At 37.6% G+C, this 20,743-nt stretch overlaps 2 non-coding genes across 2 annotated transcripts; both read right to left on the bottom strand.

The window, feature by feature from the left end:
* Positions 1-11,982: 11,982 nt before the first annotated feature.
* On the bottom strand, positions 11,983-12,090 carry LOC148561438 (small nucleolar RNA R71). The gene has a single exon (XR_015886966.1). It is a non-coding gene; the product is annotated as a small nucleolar RNA R71 (small nucleolar RNA).
* A 6,403-nt stretch (positions 12,091-18,493) lies between these two features.
* On the bottom strand, positions 18,494-18,601 carry LOC148561437 (small nucleolar RNA R71). The gene has a single exon (XR_015886722.1). It is a non-coding gene; the product is annotated as a small nucleolar RNA R71 (small nucleolar RNA).
* Between the last annotated feature and the right edge of the window lie 2,142 nt (positions 18,602-20,743).

The following is a 20,743-nucleotide window of genomic DNA, read 5'->3' as shown; positions in this document are numbered from 1 at the left end:
AACAAATATTTTAAGAACAAATATGAATTGGATTTCACTAATTCAAATCATGAAAATGAAGTACGAATAGACTTGTAGAAGAAAATAGCTCATGAAAGCCGGGAACAAGGAATTGAGCATCGAACCTTTACTGGTAGTGTATACACTCTAATCACTCAAGTGTTTTAGGTTCGATCTCTCAATTCTCTACTAACCTTGCTTTCTAAGGCTTGCTCTTCTTCTACCAATCAACCAAAATTTAATGCACAGATACACATATGAAGAGGTCTTTTTAAGGGTTGTAATGGATTTAGGGTCAAGGTAGGATTGTATTTGGCCAAGTGGACTAAAATCTGAATCCATAATTAACTTAAACTTTTCACCTAACTTTAGACAATCCATGTAATCATAATACAACATCTAACCATCCATTAACCATGTTTTCCACATATTCATGCATTCTAATTTCAAGTACAGTACATATGCATTGCTTTCACCACTTACTTTGGGGCATTTTGTCCCCTTTTATTATTTGCTCTTTTTCTTTTCTTTTTCTCCTTTATTTTTCTTTTTTTTTATATTATTTTTTTTCTTTTATTTTTCTCAATGCATATGATTAAAGTATTGAATGTATGAATATATTCTCAACATTCTTTCACATTTTCAGAAAATTCTAACATACTCAATTCTCAAACCAAATGTTTCCAAACCCACTTTTCCCACACTTAAATCATAAGCACTCTCACTAGTCTAAGCTAATTAAGGATTCAAATTAAGGACATTATTGTTTTTCGCTTAGAGTTAATGATGTGCTAAATAAAAAGAACAAAGGGGGTACAATAGGCTCAAAATTGGTTTGCAAGGGATAATGAAAGGTAAGGCCATATGGGTATGTAAGCTCAGTGAAATAAAAGCCTCAATCATATAAGTGCATGTATACATCAAATTATGAAAATATAGAATTAGGCAAGACAAAGATCACATTTTTTTGAGAGAAAAACACACATCAAAAATAAAATATTGGTTGAAAATGCAACCAATTCAAATAGGCTCAAAATCTCACAGGTTTTGTGTGTTCGAGCTCTAAACCATGTTCCAGTATAATATCTCTTCAAACAAGTGTAACATTAAATTTTATTCAAATTAGTGAAATTCTCTAAAAATTTTCTTGAAAAAGAAAATATTACTTCAACCAAGTGGTAAAATATGCAAAAAATCAAACAAATATGCAATCAAACATGCAAATGCAACAATGAACAAACAAATAAAATAAAAATTTTGGTGTTGAGTCAGGAAATAACTAACCCATGGAGATCGGTATCGACCTCCCCACACTTAAAGATTGCACCGTCCTCGGGGTATGCTGAGATGTGCAGGTGGACGGGTTGCTCCAACTGACGCTTGTAGATGGAGGCCCCCTAGGTGGAGATCTCTTGGTTCTTTTCCTTGCTGGTGTCTTGTCAGTGGCCTTCTCTTTTCCTTTCTTGGTACCCATGCCTAAGGAAGAAGAAAAAGGAAGAGTGTGGAATATTGAAAACTAAGACCAGAAGGGAGGAAATTCCAAGTGATAAGGAATGCCAAAGGAAAGATGATAGTCCATCTACATGGTAGCTACAACATGTAGGGAAGACAACAATAAGGATTAAAAAGGGCAATTCAAAATAATTAGATGCAAGAGGCTAAAAACATGCAAATAATAGGCATGAGAAGCATAGCTCAAGCATCAAGTAATAAATGTGCCAAATTAAAGAGCATGTGTAATGATGACAATTGTGAATGATAATCCTAAATACATTGGGTGTGCAAGTTAAAATAGGGATGAAAATAATATAATCCAAATGTATATGAGAATCATAAGTAAATGTCAATTGTCAAATCTCTTCTCTGAGTAGCCACGTGCTCAAATAAAATAAGGCACTTATCCAAATAAAACTCCAACACCAATGAGAATAATGCAATGAATGAAATATGCAAATAAATGAAGTAAAATAAAATGAGAGGGAAAAATGATGAGAAGAAGAAAAAGAAAGTGAGAAAGGAGAGAGAAGGAAGAAATTAGGATTAGAAAAGAGAAGATAAGAAAATTGGCACTAATCTGGATAGGTTGTGCGACGCTGGCGACGCGGTCGCGTGGGTGACGCGGTCGCGTGGTGCGCGATAAGGTTGGGTGACGCGGACGCGTGGGGCACGCGATCGCGTGACTCGATTTGTGCTAGTGGCGCGAGTGCAGCCTCGCGGTCACACAACTCTCTGTTCAAAATTCAGTATTGCCAAAATCCAGGGTGACGCGATCGCATGGTCGACGCGATCGCACGGGTGGCCTTATTTCCAATATGACGCGGACGTGTGGGTGACGCGTTCGCATGGCCGGGCTTATGCTGCTAGCACGGATCCAGCCCAATTCCAGCTTAACTTTCGGCCATGCATTCTTTTGACGTCGAAATCCTGGTCACGCGACCGCATGGGTGACGCGGTCGCGTGGGAGGCCATTATTCCCAGGTGACGCGGTCGCGTCGGCGACACGGTCACGTGGGGTGATTTGTGCCATTGGCACGCCTCCAGCCCTGCTCCTGCATAACTCTCTGTTCAATTTCTTTTCCTCCTAACGCACTCGTGACGCGGACGCGTCAGCGATTGCCGCGTCGCGTGCGTGCTCTTTTTTTTTTATCTGAAAAATGAAGAATGCAGTGTTAAGATGAATGTTATGCAAAACTCCAGGTTCAATATAATAAAATAAAATAAAATAAAACTAGAAAACAAATAAAACTAAATAAAAATGAAAAAGGAACAATCATACCATGGTGGGTTGTCTCCCACCTAGCACTTTTAGTTAAAGTCCTTAAGTTAGACATTTGATGAGCTTCCTGTTATGGTGGCTTATGCTTGAACTCATCCAGGAATCTCCACCAGTGTTTATGATTCCAGTAACCTCTGGGGTCCCAAACTAGGCATGTAAAGCCCTTGAGCAGCTTCAAAAAGATTCTTAGGCTCCCGGGGTGTTGGATGTCAGAACAGATTCCAGGATCCCAAACCTGGCTTTTACACCCGTTTTTATCTCGATCTGCATTTTTTCAGCCGGGTGAAAGGTGATCTGAATTCTCACTGCAGCGACCAAACAGCTTCCTAGACCCATTCAATTGAGCTTTATACCAACCTTTGCGTTTAAACTTAAAGCTTCCAACCATGATGAACCTTGCTTGACAATTCTTATCACTGGCCATCTTCCTCTTACTCTTAATATCACAAAGAGCTCTAAGTTGACCATCCGTCTCCAGTAGCCCATATTCAAGTGGAATTAGAAAGCTAAGGGATATGAATTTTACCCACTTGAATGTTGTGAAGGATGATGGAAACTTAGGGGGAGGGGTCTCCAATAACTTTGGCAAGGTGATTTCAAGCTCCACTCCCTTGTGCTCTTTGACAACTTCCACCTCTTTGCAAACTTCTTTAATTTCAACCTCTTCCTCTTGGTAGCTTTCTTCCAATTCAATCTTCTCTTCATTGCTTTCCAAGGGCATGGGAGGTTGTGCTTCCTCTTCTTGAATCTCCATCTCTCGATCAACCTCTTCCAAGTCTTCAACTGTGATATGCCTTGGAGGTTGTACACCCTCCTTAGCATCAATTTCAAACGTCTTGGAAGGGGGTTCTATGACTGGACTTTCCCATGGAGGTTCTGCATTTCCTAAGTCTTCAACCAGTTCTTCTTCTTCTTGAACAATGACAGCTTCTTCTACTTGCCCCAGTTGTTGAACGGTTGCCTGAAATCGATCCATTGTTTCCTCGAGACGATCCTTTGCCTCTTGATGCACTCGGCTTTCATAAATAGGATCATATTGCTCTTGGATTGATGGATATGGAGATGGTGAATATTGAAGTGGTGGTTCTTGTGAGTAATTGGGTTGGAATTGGGGTGGTTCTATATATGGTTCATATGGCTCATAAGGTGGTTGGTATGGTGGTTGAGGGTTAGGGTCATATGGAGGTGAATGGCGGAAAGGGGCTTATGAGTTTGGTGGTCCAAAGTTATGTTGAGGAGAGGGTTCATAAGCATATGGTGGTGGTTGTTGATAATCAAAAGAGTGCTCACCATAGCCATTGCCTTGATATGCATCACAGAATGGTTGTTGATAGTCCATTGGAGGTGGTTGTTGCCATGAGGGTTGATTAAATCCTTGTGGCTCCTCCCATCTTTGATTGTTCCAACCTTGATGCCTGTTCTCATTGTAATTTCTTCTTCCTGCAACATAATTGTAACCAGACTCATAGCCAAAGGGGTGAGAGTTCATAGTAGTAAAAAAAAATTAAAAACAAAAATAAAAATAAATTTAAATTAAAGGGTTATTTAAATTTTGAATTTGAAAATTAAATTTTGAAATTTGAAATTTGAAAATTTGAAATTTGAATTTTGAAATTAGAATTTTAAATTTTTGAAATTTGAATTTTTGAAATTTAAAATTTGAAATTTAAAAAATTTTTAAATTTAAATTTTGAAAATTTTTAAATTTGAATTTTGAAATTTGAATTTTGAAATAAGATAAGATAAGATAAAAATAAAAATTTGAATCTTTTTTTTCGAAAAAAATTAATTAAAAATATTTTTAAATTTAATAAGGAAAGAGAAAAATAATAATATGACACCAAATTTCAAATTTTTAGATCAAAATGAAGAAAACAACTAAGAACAGCTTGAAGGTCAAGATGAACGTGAAGAACAACTTGAAGATCAAGATGAACACTAAGAACAAATTTTTTTTGAAAAAAAAAATTTTTTTAATAACTAAATAAAAATAAATAACCTCTTAATTTATGAAAAAGCAAAAATAAAAACAAATAAACAAGCAAAAATCAAAAAAATATTTACAATAACCAATAATAAGGCACACGTTTGCAATTCCCCGGCAACGACGCCATTTTGACGTTAGGATTTTTGCCAATAAAGAATGTCATAAAAACAGTCGCGTTGTAGATATAGTCTCTAAACCGACAGAAATCCCTTCGTACAAAAGTTTTTGGTTGTCACAAGTAACAAACCCCTTTGAAATTGATAACCGAATATTTAAACCTCGGGTCGTCTCCTCAAGGAATTGCAGGGAGGTATGTTATTATTATTGGTTATGAGTTGTAAATTGGGGTTTATTAGGAGGTAAGGCGGGAATATATTGAATGACAAGTAAAATAAATTAATAACAATAAAATCTCTTGGCAAGGTACGGAGAACTGGAAGTCCTATCCTTATCAATTGCGATGAGAATTAGGTTTTAATCCCACTTTGTTAACCTCTAACTATGAAGGTAAATCAAGTGGATTAATTAGCTTAATCCTCAAGTCCTAGTCAATTCCTATGGAAAGACTAGAGTTATTGGAGCAACTTCCAATTTCAACCACTGCTTTATTTGACAGCTCAAGCGTTACCAATAAGTCAACCAAAGCCAAAAGGGAAAAAAATATCTAAATTAATTTAAAAGCAATATTAAATAGAATAAAACAATCATAAACTGAAATACTTCGAATTGTATTGAATCAAATTAAACATAGGAATCCATAAACCAAATTGACAACATCTAATAATCAACTTGAAGTAACAGAATGAATAAAAGTAGAAGAGAATATAAATTAAAGAACATTAAACCTGGGATTTAGAGGCACTCCTAAAACTAAGAGAAATCCTAAATCCTAATCCTAAGAGAGAGGAGAGAACCTCTCTCTCTAAAAACTACATCTACTCCTAAAATTGTGAATATGAGAGCCTCCTTATGAATGGGTGCAGTCCCCCACTTTATAGCCTCTAATCTGTATTTTCTGGGCCGCAAACTGGGTCAGAAACAGTCCAGAATTCGCTGGTTTCGAATTCATATTCGCTGATTTTCGTCACTTGCGACGCGGCCGCATGGAGTATGCGGTCGCGTCACTTAGCGTGAGAGCAACGACGGCATATTATATATCAAATCGAAGCCCCGGACGTTAGCTTTCCAACACAACTACAACCGCATCATTTGGACCTCTGTAGCAAAAGTTATAGCCGTTTGAGTGCAAAGAGGTCAGGCTGGACAGCTTAGCAATTTCTCCAACTTCTTGTATTCCTTCCACTTTTGCATGCTTCCTTCCCATCATTCAAGCCATTCCTGCCTTATAATATCTGAAAACACTTAACACACACATCAAGGCATCTAATGGTAATAAGAGAAGATTAATAATAAGCAAATATAAGATCAAAGAAGCATGTTTTCAATCAAAGCACATAATTAGGAAGGCAAATGTAAAACCATGCAAATAATATGAATAAGTGGGTAAAGAGTTGATGAAATCCACTCAATTGAGCACAAGATAAACCATAAAATAGTGGTTTATCACTCGTCACAGTCATCCCTTCCCAGATCCTACTCAGAATACCACAGACAAGGTTTAGACGTTCCGGATCTCAGGAATGGCTGCCAATAATTCTAGCCTATACCACGAAGGTTCTAATCTTAGATTAGAAACCCAAGAGATACACATTCAAGCTTGTTTGCATGTAGAACGGAAGTGGTTGTCAGTCACGCTTTCATAGGTGAGAATGGTGATGAGTGTCACATAATCATCACATTCATCATGTTCTTGGGTGCGAATGAATATCTTGGAGAAGAAATAGACTTGAGTTGAATAGAAAAACAATAGTACTTTGCATTAATTCATGAAGAACAGCAGAGCTCCACACCTTAATCTATGGTGTGTATAAACTCCACCATTGAAAATACATAAGAACAAGGTCTAGGCATGGCCATGAGGCCAGCCTCCAAAAGCGTCTAAGATAGCATAAGACTTATCAAAGATTTAAAATACAATAGTAAAAGGTCCTATTTATAGAGAACTAGTAGCCTAGGGTTTACAGAAAAAAGTAATTAATGCAGAAATCTTCTTCCAGGCCCACTTGGTATGTGCTTGGGCTGAGTATTGAAGCTTTCATGTGTAGAGACTTTTCTTGGAGTTAAACGCCAGCTTTTGTGCCAGTTTGGGCGTTTAACTCCAGCTTTTGTGCCAGTTCTGGCGTTTTGACGCCAAGATTCTTAAGCTGACTTGGAACGCCAGTTTGGGCCATCAAATCTTAGGCAAAGTATCAACTATTATATATTGCTGGAAAGCTCAGGATGTCTACTTTCCAACGCAATTGAGAGCGCACCATTTGGAGTTCTATAGTCTCAGAAAATCCACTTTGAGTGCAGCGAGGTCAGAATCCAACAGCATCTGCAGTCCTTCTTCAACCTCTGAATCTGATTTTTGCTCAGGTCCCTCAATTTCAGCCAGAAAATACCTGAAATCATAGAAAAATACACAAAATTATAGTAAAGTCCAGAAATGTGATTTTTATTTAAAAACTAATAAAAACATAATAAAAACTAACTAAAATATACTAAAAATATACTAAAAATAATGCCAAAAAGCTTATAAATTATCCGCTCATCAAATGCATAATCAATTACCTAGATTAGACTTTTTAGTTTTAGTTATTTATTGTTTTTATTTATTTCCCCCACCTCAGAGGTTAACCAAGCTCAGAACCGACATTCAGACCTTCCAACAGCATGAAGGAGAGTCCCTTTATGAAACTAGGGAGAGTTATAAAGAGATGCTGAGAAAGTGCTCTCCAGACATATTTGTTGACTGGGTCTAACTTTGGATATTTTATAACGGGATCACCCTTGCCTCACAGGTCTCATTGGATAATTCAGTTGGAGGATCTCTGCATATGAAGAAGACCATTGATGAAGCACTAGAGTTGAGTGAAATGGTAGCCAACAATCAGTACCTCTTGTTCTGAGATTTACTTGAAACATTTATTTGAGCTTGGACGTAAGGTCTAGATCCCTTTGAATGACAGCATCTGACTTGTGGATGCTGAGGTGCCACCTGTCGAGTTCCTCATGAGGAGCTGGGGGGTGGTACCTGCAAGAGACTCTGATGCTTAAGTTAGCAAGGGCTTTAGGCAGGTTTAGTAGATTAGAACGTAGGTTATACCTGAGGAGTGTCAGTGCAATTATAGTAGAGTTAGTAACCACCTTTGTTGGAGTAATTTTATCTCTTCTGATGGATAACCGTTCACTTTATCTTGGGAGTTTATTTGGATCTATATTTTTAGTGAAGATCGAGATTGCGGGTGAGATTTGCGGAGGTAGTTACTTGCTTTGGATAGGTAGGGCTAGGATCCTTTGCCAGTGTCTGACCTCTTTAAAGAGGTCAGGCACATTCGTGGAGGCCATCTTTCTTGGTGGGTGATGAGTGGATAATTTATATGCTTTTTGGCATTATTTTTACATAGTTTTTAGTATGATCTAGTAAGTTTTTAGTATATTTTTATTAGTTTTTAATAAAAAATCACATTTTTGGACTTTACTATGAGTTTTTTTGTGTGTTTTTCTGTGATTTCAGGTATTTTCTGGCTGAAATTGAGGGACTTGAGCAAAAATCAGATTCAGAGGCTGAAGACGGACTACAGATGCTGTTGGATTCTGACCTCCCTGCACTCAAAGTGGATTTTCTGGAGCTACAGAACTCCAAATGGTGCGCTCTCAATTGCATTGGAAAGTAGACATTCAGGGCTTTCCAGCAATATATAATAGTCTATACTTTGCCCAGTTTTAGATGACGGAAACTGGCGTTCAACGCCAGTTCCATGTTGCATTCTGGAGTTAAACGCCAGAAACAGGTTGCAAAGTGGAGTTAAACGCCAGACACAGGTTACAAACTGGTGTTCAACTCCAATAGAAGCCTCTACACGTGTAAAGCTCAATGTTCAGCCCAAGCACACACCAAGTGGGCCCTAGAAGTGGATTTCTGTATCATTTACTCATTTCTGTAAACCCTAGTAACTAGTCTGATATAAATAGGACCTTTTACTATTGTATTAGACATCTTTGATCAATTTTATGATATCTAAGACCTTTATGAGGGCTGGCCACTCGGCCATGCCTGGACCTTGTTCTTATGTATTTTCAACGGTAGAGTTTCTACACACCATAGATTAAGGTGTGGAGCTCTGCTGTTCCTCATGAATTAATACAAAGTACTATTATTTTTCTATTCAATTCAAGCTTATTCCGATTCTAAGATATTCATTTGCACTTCAATATGAATGTGATGATCGTGACAGTCATCATCATTCCCAACCTATGAACGCGTGCCTGACAACCACTTCCGTTCTACCTTAGATTGAATGAATATCTCTGGGATTCCTTAATCAGAGTCTTCGTGGTATAAGTTAGAATCCATGGACGGCCATTCTTGAGATTCGAAAAGTCTAAACCTTGTCTGTAGTATTCTGAGTAGGATCTGGGAAGGGATGGCTGCGACGAGCTTCAAACTCGCGAGTGCTGGGCGTAGTGACAGACGCAAAAGGATCAATGGATCCTATTCCAGTATGATCGAGAACCGACAGATGATTAGCCATGCAGTGACAGTGCATTGACCATTTTCACTAAGAGGACAGGATGTAGCCATTGACAACGGTGACGCCTAACATACAGCTTGCCATAGAAAGGAGTATGAATGATTGGATGAAGACAATAGGAAAGCAAAGGTTCAAGAGGAACAAGCATCTTCATACGCTTATCTGAAACTCTCACCAATGAATTACATAAGTATCTCTATCTTTAATTTACGTTTTATTTATATTTTAATTATATTTTAATTATCAAATATCCATAACCATATGAATCTGCCTGACTGAGATTTGCAAGATGACCATAGCTTGCTTCAAGCCGACAATCTCCGTGGGATCGACCCTTACTCACGTAAGGTTTATTACTTGGACGGCCCAGTGCACTCGCTGGTTAGTTGTGCGAAGTTGTGACAAATAACTAAGATTATGAACGTGCGTATTAAGTTTTTAGCGCTGTTTCCAAGGAATGAACCGTCACGATTTCTGCGCACCAAGTTTTTGGCGCCGGTTCTGGGGATTGTTCGAGTTTGGACAATTGATAGTTTATCTTGTTGCTCAGATTAGGTAATTTTATTTTAATTTTAAGCTTTTTGTTTTTGTTAATTTTATTTTCAAAAAATAAAAAAAATTTAATAAAAGCATAAAACCAAAAATATCTATGTTTCTTGTTTGAGTCTTGTGTCAATTTTTAAGTTTGGTGTCAATTGCATGTTTTTATAATTTTCTTGCATTTTTCGAAAATTCATCATGCATTCGTCATGATCTTCAAGTTGTTCTTGATGATTCCTCTTGTTTGATCTTCATGTTTTCTTGTTTTGCATCTTTTCTTGTTTTCCATATGCAATTTTAATTTGTTAGTGTCTAATTATTGAAAATTTCTAAGTTTGGTGTCTTGCATGTTTTTCTTTTCTTAAAAATTTTCTAAAATAAGTTCTTGGTGTTCATCTTGACATTCAAAGTGTTCTTGGTGTTCATCTTGACATTCATAGTGTTCTTGCATGCATTGTGTGTTTTGATTCATAATTTTTATGTCTTGTGTCTTTTTTTGTGTTTTTCTCTTTCTTCATTAAAAATTCAAAAATAAAAAAAAATACCTTTTCCTCTTTCTCTCATAAATTTTTGAAAATTTGAGTTGACTTTTTCAAAACTTTTTAAAATTTAGTTGTTTCTTTTGAGTCAAATCAAATTTTTAATTTAAAAATTCTATCTTTTTTCAAATCTTTTTCAAAAATCAAATCTTTTTCATTTTTCTTTTATGATTTTCAAAGATTTCAAATGGAATTTTCAAAATCTTTTTCTTATTTTTATTTCATATTTTCAAAATTAATGCTAACAATTAATGTGATTGATTCAAAATTTTTAAGTTTGTTACTTGCCTAGTAAGAAAGGTGCAATCTTTAAACTCTAGAATAATACCTTTTTAGTTTCTTGTTAGTCAAGTAATCAACTTTGATTTCAAAAATCAAATCTTTTTAAATTTCTTTTTGAAATCTTTTTCAAAATAAATGTCAATCACATCTTTTTCAAAATCAAATTCAAAATCTTTTCCAACTTCTTTTCTAACTTCTTATCTTTTCAAAAATTGATTTTCAAATCTTTTTCAATTAACTACTTGACTTTTTGTTTGATTTTAAAAGTTTAATATTTCAATCATATCTTTTTCAAAACTACCTAACTAATTCTATCTCTAATTTTCGAAAATCCTTCCCCTCTTTTTCAAAATTCCTTTTTAGATTAACTAATTATTTTAAATTTAATTTAATTTGATTCAGTTTTTCGAACTATAATTTTTATTTTTTATTTTAAATTCAATTTAAAAACAAAATTACTTTTATTTTAATTTATTTAATTTTTGAATTTCTCTTCTCCTCATCTCTTTCTAATTATTTATTTATCTACTAACCCCCCTCTTTCACCCAAGAATTCGAACTCATTCCTCTCCCTTGTGTTTGGATTCTTATCTTTTTCTTCCTCCATTATTCTCTTCTTATACTTACATAAGGAATCTCTATACTGTGACATAGAGGATTCCTCTTCTTTTCTATTTTCTTCTTTTTCATATGAGCAGGAACAAGGATAAGAACATTCTTGTTGAAGCTGACTCTGAACCTGAAAGGACTCTGAAGAGGAAGCTAAGGGAAGCTAAAGCACAACTCTCTGGAGAAAATCTGACAAAAATTTTCGAAAAAGAAGGAGACATGGCCGAAAATAATAACAATACAAGGAAGATGCTTGGTGACTTTACTGCACCTAATTCCAATTTACATGGAAGAAGCATCTCAATCCCTGCCATTGGAGCAAACAATTTTGAGCTAAAACCTCAATTAGTTTCTCTGATGCAACAAAATTCCAAGTTTTATAGACTTCCATCCGAAGATCCCTTTCAGTTCTTAACTGAATTCTTGCAGATCTGTGATACTGTTAAGACCAATGGGGTTGATCCCAAGGTCTACAGGCTTATGCTTTTCCCATTTACTGTAAGAGACAGAGCTAGAATATGGTTGGACTCTCAACCTAAAGACAGCCTGAACTCTTGGGATAAGCTGGTCACGGCTTTCTTAGCCAAGTTCTTTCCTCCTCAAAATCTTAGCAAGCTTAGAGTGGATGTTCAAACCTTCAGACAGAAGGAAGGTGAATCCCTCTATGAAGCTTGGGAGAGATACAACGAACTGACCAAAAAGTGTCCTTCTGACATGCTTTCAGAATGGACCATCTTGGATATATTCTATGATGGTCTGTCTGAATTATCAAAGATGTCATTGGACCATTCTGTAGGTGGATCCATTCAACTAAAGAAAACGCCTGCAGAAGCTCAAGAACTCGTTGACATGGTTGCAAATAACCAGTTCATGTACACTTCTGAAAGGAATCCTGTGAGTAATGGGACGCCTCAGAAGAAAGGAGTTCTTGAAATTGATACTCTGAATGCCATACTGGCTCAGAATAAAATATTGACTCGGCAAGTCAATATGATCTCTCAGAGTCTGAATGGATTGAAGGAATCATCCAACAGTACTAAAGAGGCATCTTCTGAAGAAGAAGCTTATGATCATGAGAACCCTACAATAGCAGAGGTGAATTACATGGGTGAACCCTATGGAAACACCTATAATCCCTCATGGAGAAATCATCCAAATTTCTCATGGAAGGATCAACAAAAGTCTCAACAAGGATTTAATAATGGTGGAAGAAACAGGTTTAGCAATAGCAAGCCTTTTCCATCATCCACTCAGCAACAGACAGAGAATTCTGAGCAGAATCCATCTAGCTTAGCAAATATAGTCTCTGATCTATCTAAGGCCACTGTAAGGTTCATGAATAAAACAAGGTTCTCCATTAGAAATTTGGAGGCACAAGTGGGCCAGCTGAGTAAAAGAGTCACCGAAACTCCTCCTAGTACCCTTCCAAGCAATACAAAAGAAAATCCAAAGAGAGAATGCAAGGCTATTGATTTAACCATCATGGCCGAACCTATAAGAGAGGAGGAGGACGTGAATCCTAGTGAGGAAGACCTCATGGGACGTCTAGTGACCAATAAGGAGTTTCCCTTCGAGGAACCAAAGGAACCTGAGGCTCAATTAGAGACCATAGAGATTCTATTGAACCTCCTTCTGCCCTTCATGAGCTCTGATGAGTATTCGTCCTCTGAAGAGGATGAAGAAATTACTGAAGAGCAAGTTTCTAAGTACCTTGGTGCAATCATGAAGCTGAATGCCAAATTATTTTGTAATGAGACTTGGGAAGATGAACCTCCCTTGCTCACCAATGAACTGAATGCATTGGATAGGCAGAAATTACCTCAAAAGAAACAGGATCTAGGAAAATTCTTAATACCTTGTACCATAGGCATCATGACCTTTGAGAAGGCTCTGTGTGACCTGGGATCAGGAATAAACTTAATGCCACTATCTGTATTGGAGAAACTTGGGATCTTTAAGGTGCAAGCTGCCAGAATCTCATTAGAGATGGCAGACAACTCAAGAAAACAGGCTTATGGACAAGTAGAGGAAGTGTTAGTAAAGGTTGAAGGCCTTTACATCCCTGCTGATTTCATAATCCTAGACGCTGGGAAGGAAGAGGATGAATCCATCATCCTTGGAAGACCCTTCCTAGCCACAGCAAGAGCTGTGATTGATGTGGACAGAGGAGAACTAGTCCTTCAACTGAATGAGGACAACCTTGTGTTTAAAACTCAAGGATCTCCTTCTGTAACCATGGAGAGGAAGCATGAAAAGCTTCTCTCACTGCAGAGTCAACCAAAGCCCCCACAGTCAAACTCTAAGTTTGGTGTTGGGAGGCCACAACCAAACTCTAAATTTGGTGTTGAACCCCCATAGTCAAACTCTAAGTTTGGTGTTGGGAGGTCCCAACAATGCTCTGAACATCTGTGAGGCTCCATGAGAGCTCACTGTCAAGCTATTGACGTTAAAGAAACGCTTATTGGGAGGCAACCCAATGTTATTTAATTATATCTATTTTATTTTCCTTCTGTTATTTCATGTTTTATTTGGTTGATGATCATGTGGAGTCACAAAAACTACTGAAAAATCAAAAATAGAATGAAAAACAGCATTAAAAATAGCACACCCTGGAGAAGAGCAGTTTGGCGTTTAAACGCCAGAAACAAGCACTGTCTGGCGTTTAACGCCAGAAACAAGCATCTACCTGGCGTTAAATGCCAGAAACAGGCTACATTTGGCTGTTTAACGCCGGAAACAAGCAGTAACCTGGCGTTAAACGCGAGGATTGCACAGCAAGGGCATTTTACACGCCTAATTGGAGCAGGGATGTTAAGTCCTTGACCCCACTTGATCTGTGGATCCCACAGGATCCCCACATCTTCTTCTCTCCTCTTCACACCTTTTCATAACTCCCTTCCCCAAATACCCTTCACCAATCACCTCAATCACTCTTTCCCATCACCTATTCACCACTTACATCCATCCTCTCTTCCCCATAAACCCTACCTACCTCCAAAATTCAAACTCTTTTCCCACCCAAACCTAACCCTAATGGCCAAACCCTAAATCGCATCCCACCCCTATATAAACTCCTCTTTCCTTCTTCATTTTCACACAACACAACCGTCTCTTCTTACCCTTGGCCGAATACACCTTCTCCCTCCATCTCCTCTATTCTTTTTCTTCTTCTCCTTCTTTCTTTCTTCTTTTGCTCAGGGACGAGCAAACATTTTAAGTTTAGTGTGGTAAAAGCATAGCTTTTTGTTTTTCCATAACCATTTATGGCACCTGATGAGCGGATAATTTATACACTTTTTGGCATTGTTTTTAGTATATTTTTAGTATATTTTAGTTAGTTTTTATTTTATTTTTATTAGTTTTTAAATAAAAAATCACTCTTCTGGACTTTACTATGACTTTGTGTGTTTTTCTGTGATTTCAGGTATTTTCTGGCTGAAATTGAGGGACCTGAGCAAAAATCTGATTCAAAGGCTGAAAAAGGACTGCAGATGCTGTTGGATTCTGACCTCCCTGCACTCAATGTGGATTTTCTGGAGCTACAGAAGCCCAATTGGCACGCTCCCAATTGCGTTAAAAAGTAGACATCTTGGGCTTTCCAGCAATATATAATAGTTCATACTTTTCCCGAGATTTTATGGCCCAAACAGGCGTTCTAAGTTAGCTCAAGAATTCTGGCGTTTAACTCCAAAACTGGCACAAAAACTGGAGTTAAATGCCCAAACTGGCACAAAAGCTAGCGTTTAACTCCAAGAAAAGTCTCTACACATGAAAGCTTCAATGCTCAGCCCAAGCACACACCAAGTGGGCCCGGAAGAAGATTTCTGCATTAATTACTGATTTTTGTAACCCTAGGCTACTAGTTTTCTATAAATAGGACCTTTTGCTATTGTATTTTTAATCTTGGGATGTTTAGTCCTTAGACCTTTGAGGCTGGCCATTCGGCCATGCTTACACTATTTGTTCTTATGTATTTTCAACGGTGGAGTTTCTACACACCATAGATTAAGGTGTGGAGCTCTGCTGTTCTTCATGAATTAATACAAGTACTATTGTTTTTCTATTCAACTCAAGTCTATTTCTTCTCGAAGATATTCTTTCGTTCTTCAACTTGATGAATGTGATGATCCGTGACACTCATCATCATTCTCACCTATGAACATGTGCCTGACAACCACCTCTGTTCTACTAGCAATGGCTTGAATGCGTATCTCTTGGGTTTCTAATCTAAGATTGGAACCTTCGTGGTATAGGCTAGAATTATTGGCGGCCTACGAGCTTCAAACTCGCGATTGTGGGGCGTGTGATAGACGCAAAAGGATCAATGGATCCTATTTCGACATGATCGAGAACCGACAGCTGATTAGCCGATGTTGTGATAGAGCATCAGGACCATTTTCACTGAGAGGACGGGATGTAGCCATTGACAATGGTGATGCCCAACATAAAGCTTGCCATGGAAAGAAGTATGAATGATTGGAAGAAGGCAATAGGAAAGCAGAGGTTCAAGGGGAACAAAGCATCTTCTTACGCTTATCTGAAATCCACCAATGAATTACATAAGTATCTCTATCTTTATTTTATGTTTTATTCATCTTTTAATTATCAACCCTCCATCACCATTTGAATCTGCCTGACTGAGATTTACAAGATGACCCTAGCTTGCTTCAAGCCGACAATCTCCGTGGGATCGACCCTTACTCACGTAAGGTTTATTACTTGGACGACCTAGTGCACTTGCTGGTTAGTTGTGCGGAATTTTGACAAAGTGTGATTCACGTTTGAGAGCTCCAAGTCCTTTGGCGCCATTGTTGATGATCAGAATTTCGTGCACCAAGTTTTTGGCGCCGTTGCCGGGGATTGTTCGAGTTTGGACAACTGACGGTTCATCTTGTTGCTTAGATTAGGTAATTTTATTTTATTTTTATTTTCGAAAAATTAAAAACAAAAATTTCTATTTTGTTCTTCAGAGTTTTTAAGAATGAATTCTAGAGTTTCATGATGATCTGTTGAAGTCTGGCTGGCTGTGAAGCCATGTCTAATCTTATTGGACCGAGGTTTCAACTTATCATCACAAGAGCTTGTTGATTTCTATCAATTTTGCTGTTGTTAGCAATGATCTGCTAAAGCTTGGCTGGCCATTGGCCATGTCTAGTGTTTTGGACCGGAGCTTTCATTGAAAGCTTGGCTGGCTAGTAAGTCATGTCTAATTCCTGGACCGGAGTCTTAGACTAGCATTGCAATGATTCCTGGAACTCTTATTAAAAATTTTGAACCCCTTTATTTTCTTTTCCACTCAATTTTCGAAAAACCACAAAAAATTTATAAAATTATAAAAATCAAAAATATTTTATGTTTCTTGTTTGAGTCTAGTGTCAATTTTTAAGTTTGGTGTCAATTGCATGACTTTCTTCTTCTTGCATTTTTCGAATATATGCATATTGTTCTTCATTGATCTTCAAGTTGTTCTTGATGATTTCATTGCTCTGATCTTTAAATTCTCTTGTTTTGTGTGTTTTAGTTGTTTCTCATATGCATTCTCAATTTGTTAGTGTCTCCTATATGAAAATTTTTTAAGTTTGGTGTCCTGCATGCATTGTTTATTTGATCTTAGTTGCAATTTTTATTGTTTCTCATCATTAAAAATTCAAAAATATTTTTAAAACTATGTATTTTCAAGTCAATAATACAGAGAATTGAAGATTCAGAACATTCAGCAGAGGAATCAAACAGAAAAATCTGGGCGTTCAAAATGCCCAGTGAAGAAGGAAAATTGGCGTTTAAACGCCAGCCAGGGTACCTGGCTGGGCGTTTAACGCCCAAAAAGGTAGAGATTTGGGCGTTAAACGCCAGAATGGGCACCATTCTGGGCGTTTAACGCCAGGATGACACTAGAGGGAAGATTTTGTTTTTAATTCACATTTTTTTCAAGTTTTCATAATTTTTCAAAATCAAATCTTTTTCAAATCATATCTTTTCAATCATATCTCTTTCAAAATCAATTTATTTCCATTTTATATTTATTTTTACTATTTTCAAAAATCCTTGCTTCAAGTAAAGATTTACTTCAAAAATTTTCAAGTTATTACTTGCCTATTAAGAAAGGATCAAAATTTTAAATTTTAGAATCATATCTTTTAATTTCTTGATAGTCAAGTAATCAACTTTAGTTTTAAAACTTTCTCTTTTTAATTTGATTTTCAATCATTTCTTTTCAATCACATCTTTTTCAAAATTAACTCTCAATCATATCTTTTTAATTTCTAATTTCAAAATATTTTTCAAAAATCACTTTATTTCTTTCCCAATCTTAATTTTCTAAAATCTCAATCAATTTTTCAAAAATTTTTTCAAAATCTCTTACTTTAATTTTTAAAAATTCTTCCCCTCTTCTCACATCCTTCTATTTAAGGGACTAAGACTCCTCCTCAAGGTACAATTCGAACTCCCTCCTTCTTTATATGTTCGAATTCTCCTCCATCTACCTCATCCTTCTATTCTTCTTTTTCTCTGACACCTCAAGGAATCTCTATACTGTGACATAGAGGATTCCCTACTTTCTTGTTCTCTTCTCTTTCATATGAGCAGGAACAAAGATAAAGGCATACTTTTTTAAGCTGATCCTGAATCTGAAAGGACCTTGAAGAGAAAGCTAAGAGAAGCTAAAGAACAATTCTCTCTAGAGGGCCTAACAGAACTCTTCAAAGAAGAAGAAACCATGGCAGCCGAAAACAACAACAATGCCAACAATGCAAGGAAGGTGCTTGGTGACTTTACTGCACCTACTCCTGATTTCTATGGGAGAAGCATCTCAATCCCTGCCATTGGAGCAAACAACTTTGAGCTTAAGCCTCAATTAGTTTCTCTAATGCAACAGAATTGCAAGTTTCATGGACTTCCATTGGAAGATCCTCATCAGTTCTTAGCTGAGTTCTTGCAAATCTGTGACACTGTCAAGACCAATGGGGTTGACCCTGAAGTCTACAGACTTATGCTTTTTCCTTTTGCTGTAAGAGACAGAGCTAGGACATGGTTGGATTCACAACCTAAAGAAAGCCTGAAGTCTTGGGAAAAGCTAGTCAATGCCTTCTTGGCAAAGTTCTTTCCACCTCAAAAATTGAGCAAGCTTAGAGTGGAAGTCCAAACCTTTAGACAGAAGGATGGTGAGTCCCTCTATGAAGCTTGGGAGAGATACAAGCAATTGATCAGAAGGTGCCCTTCTGACATGCTTTCAGAATGGAGCATCATAGGAATCTTCTATGATGGTCTATCTGAACTATCCAAGATGTCATTGGATAGCTCTGTTGGAGGATCTCTTCATCTGAAGAAGACGCCTGCAGAAGCTCAAGAACTCATTGAAATGGTTGCAAATAACTAATTCATGTACACTTCTGAAAGGAATCCTGTGAATAATGGGATAGCTCAGAAGAAAGGAGTTCTTGAGATTGATACTCTGAATGCCATATTGGCTCAGAATAAAATATTAACCCAACAAGTAAATATGATTTCTCAGAGTTTGTCTGGAACGCAAGCAGCAACAGGCAGTACTAAGGAAGCTTCCTCTGAAGAAGAAGCTTATGATCCTGAGAACCCAGCAATGGAAGAGGTGAATTACATGGGAGAATCCTATGGAAACACCTATAATCCTTCATAGAGAAATCATCCAAATCTCTCATGGAAGAATCAACAGAGACCTCAACAAGGTTTTAACAACAATAATGGTGGAAGAAACAGGTTTAAAAATAGCAAACCTTCTCCATCATCTTCTCAGCAACAGACAGAGAATTCTAAGCAAAACCCCTCTGACTTAGCAACCATTATCTCTGATCTAATCAAAACCACTCAAAGTTTCATGACTAAAACAAGGTCCTCCATTAGAAACTTGGAGGCACAATTGGGTCAGCTGAGTAAGAAAATTACTGAACTCCCACCTAGCACTCTCCCAAGCAATACAGAAGAGAATCCAAAGAGAGAGTGCAAGGCCATAACCACATCTCACATGGCCGAACATGGAGAGGAGGAAGAGGCAGACCTCAATGGACGCCCACTGAGGAAGACCTCAATGGACGCCCACTGACCTCCAAGGAGTTCCCTAATAAGGAACCATGGGAATCTGAGGCTCATTCTGAGACCATAGTGATTCCATTGAATTTACTTCTGCCATTCATGAGCTCTGATGAGTATTCTTCCTCTGAAGAGGATGAAGATGTTACTGAAGAGTAAGTTGCTAAGTACCTTGGAGCAATCATGAAGCTAAATGCCAAGCTATTTGGTAATGAGACTTGGGAGGATGAACCTCCATTGCTCATCAAAAAACTGGATGACTTGACTAGGCAGAGATTACCTCAAAAGAGACAGGACCCTGGAAAGTTCTCAATCCCTTGTACCATAGGCACCATGACCTTTGAGAAGGCTCTGTGTGACCTAGGGTCAAGCATAAACCTTATGCCTCTCTCTATAATGGAGAAGCTAGAGATCATTGAGGTACAAGCTGCAAGAATCTCACTAGAAATTGCAGACAATTCAAAGAAACAGGCTTATGGACTTGTAGAGGATGTCTTGGTGAAGGTTGAAGACCATTACATCCCTGCTGATTTTATAGTCCTAAAGACTAGGAAGTGTATTGATGAATCCATCATCCTTGGCAGACCCTTCCTAGCTACAGCAAAAGCTGTGATTGATGTTGACAGAGGAGAATTGATCATTCAAGTGAATGGAGACTCACTTGTGTTTAAAGCTCAAGGAAATCCCTCTGTAACCATGGAGAGAAAGCATGACGAGCTTCTCTCAATACAGAGTCAAACAGTGCCCCCACAGTCAAACTCTAAGTTTGGTGTTGGGAGGCCACAACCAAACTCTAAGTTTGGTGTTGAACCCCCACATTCAAACTCTAAGTTTGGTGTTGGGAGGTTCCAACATTGCTCTGAACGTCTGTGAGGCTCCATGAGAGCCACTGTCAAGCTATTGACATTAAAGAAGCGCTTGCTGGGAGGCAACCCAATCGTTACTATTCTATGATAATTTTCTATTTTCTATTGTTATTTTATGTTTTCTGTAGGTTGATGATCATGTGAAGTCACAAAAACAATTGAAAAAGCAAAAACAGAAGGAAAAACTGAATGAAAAATAGAACACCCTGGAGGAGAAACTTACTGGCGTTTAAACGCCAGTAAGGGTAGCAGAATGGGTGTTAAACGCCCAGTCTGGCACCATTATGGGCGTTTAATGCCAGAAATGGGCACCAGACTGGCGTTTAACGCCAGGAATGAGCAAGAAGCTGGCGTTAAACGCCAGAAATGGGCAGCAGCCTGGCATTTAACGCCAGGATTGGCAGAAAGGGGCGTTTTGCACGCCACTTAGTGCAGGGATAAGA

Source organism: Arachis ipaensis, chromosome B6 (assembly GCF_059453495.1).
Source record: "Arachis ipaensis isolate K30076 ecotype BB chromosome B6, ASM5945349v1, whole genome shotgun sequence".
Taxonomy (NCBI): domain Eukaryota; kingdom Viridiplantae; phylum Streptophyta; class Magnoliopsida; order Fabales; family Fabaceae; genus Arachis; species Arachis ipaensis.
This window is presented reverse-complemented; position numbering and strand designations above follow the sequence as displayed.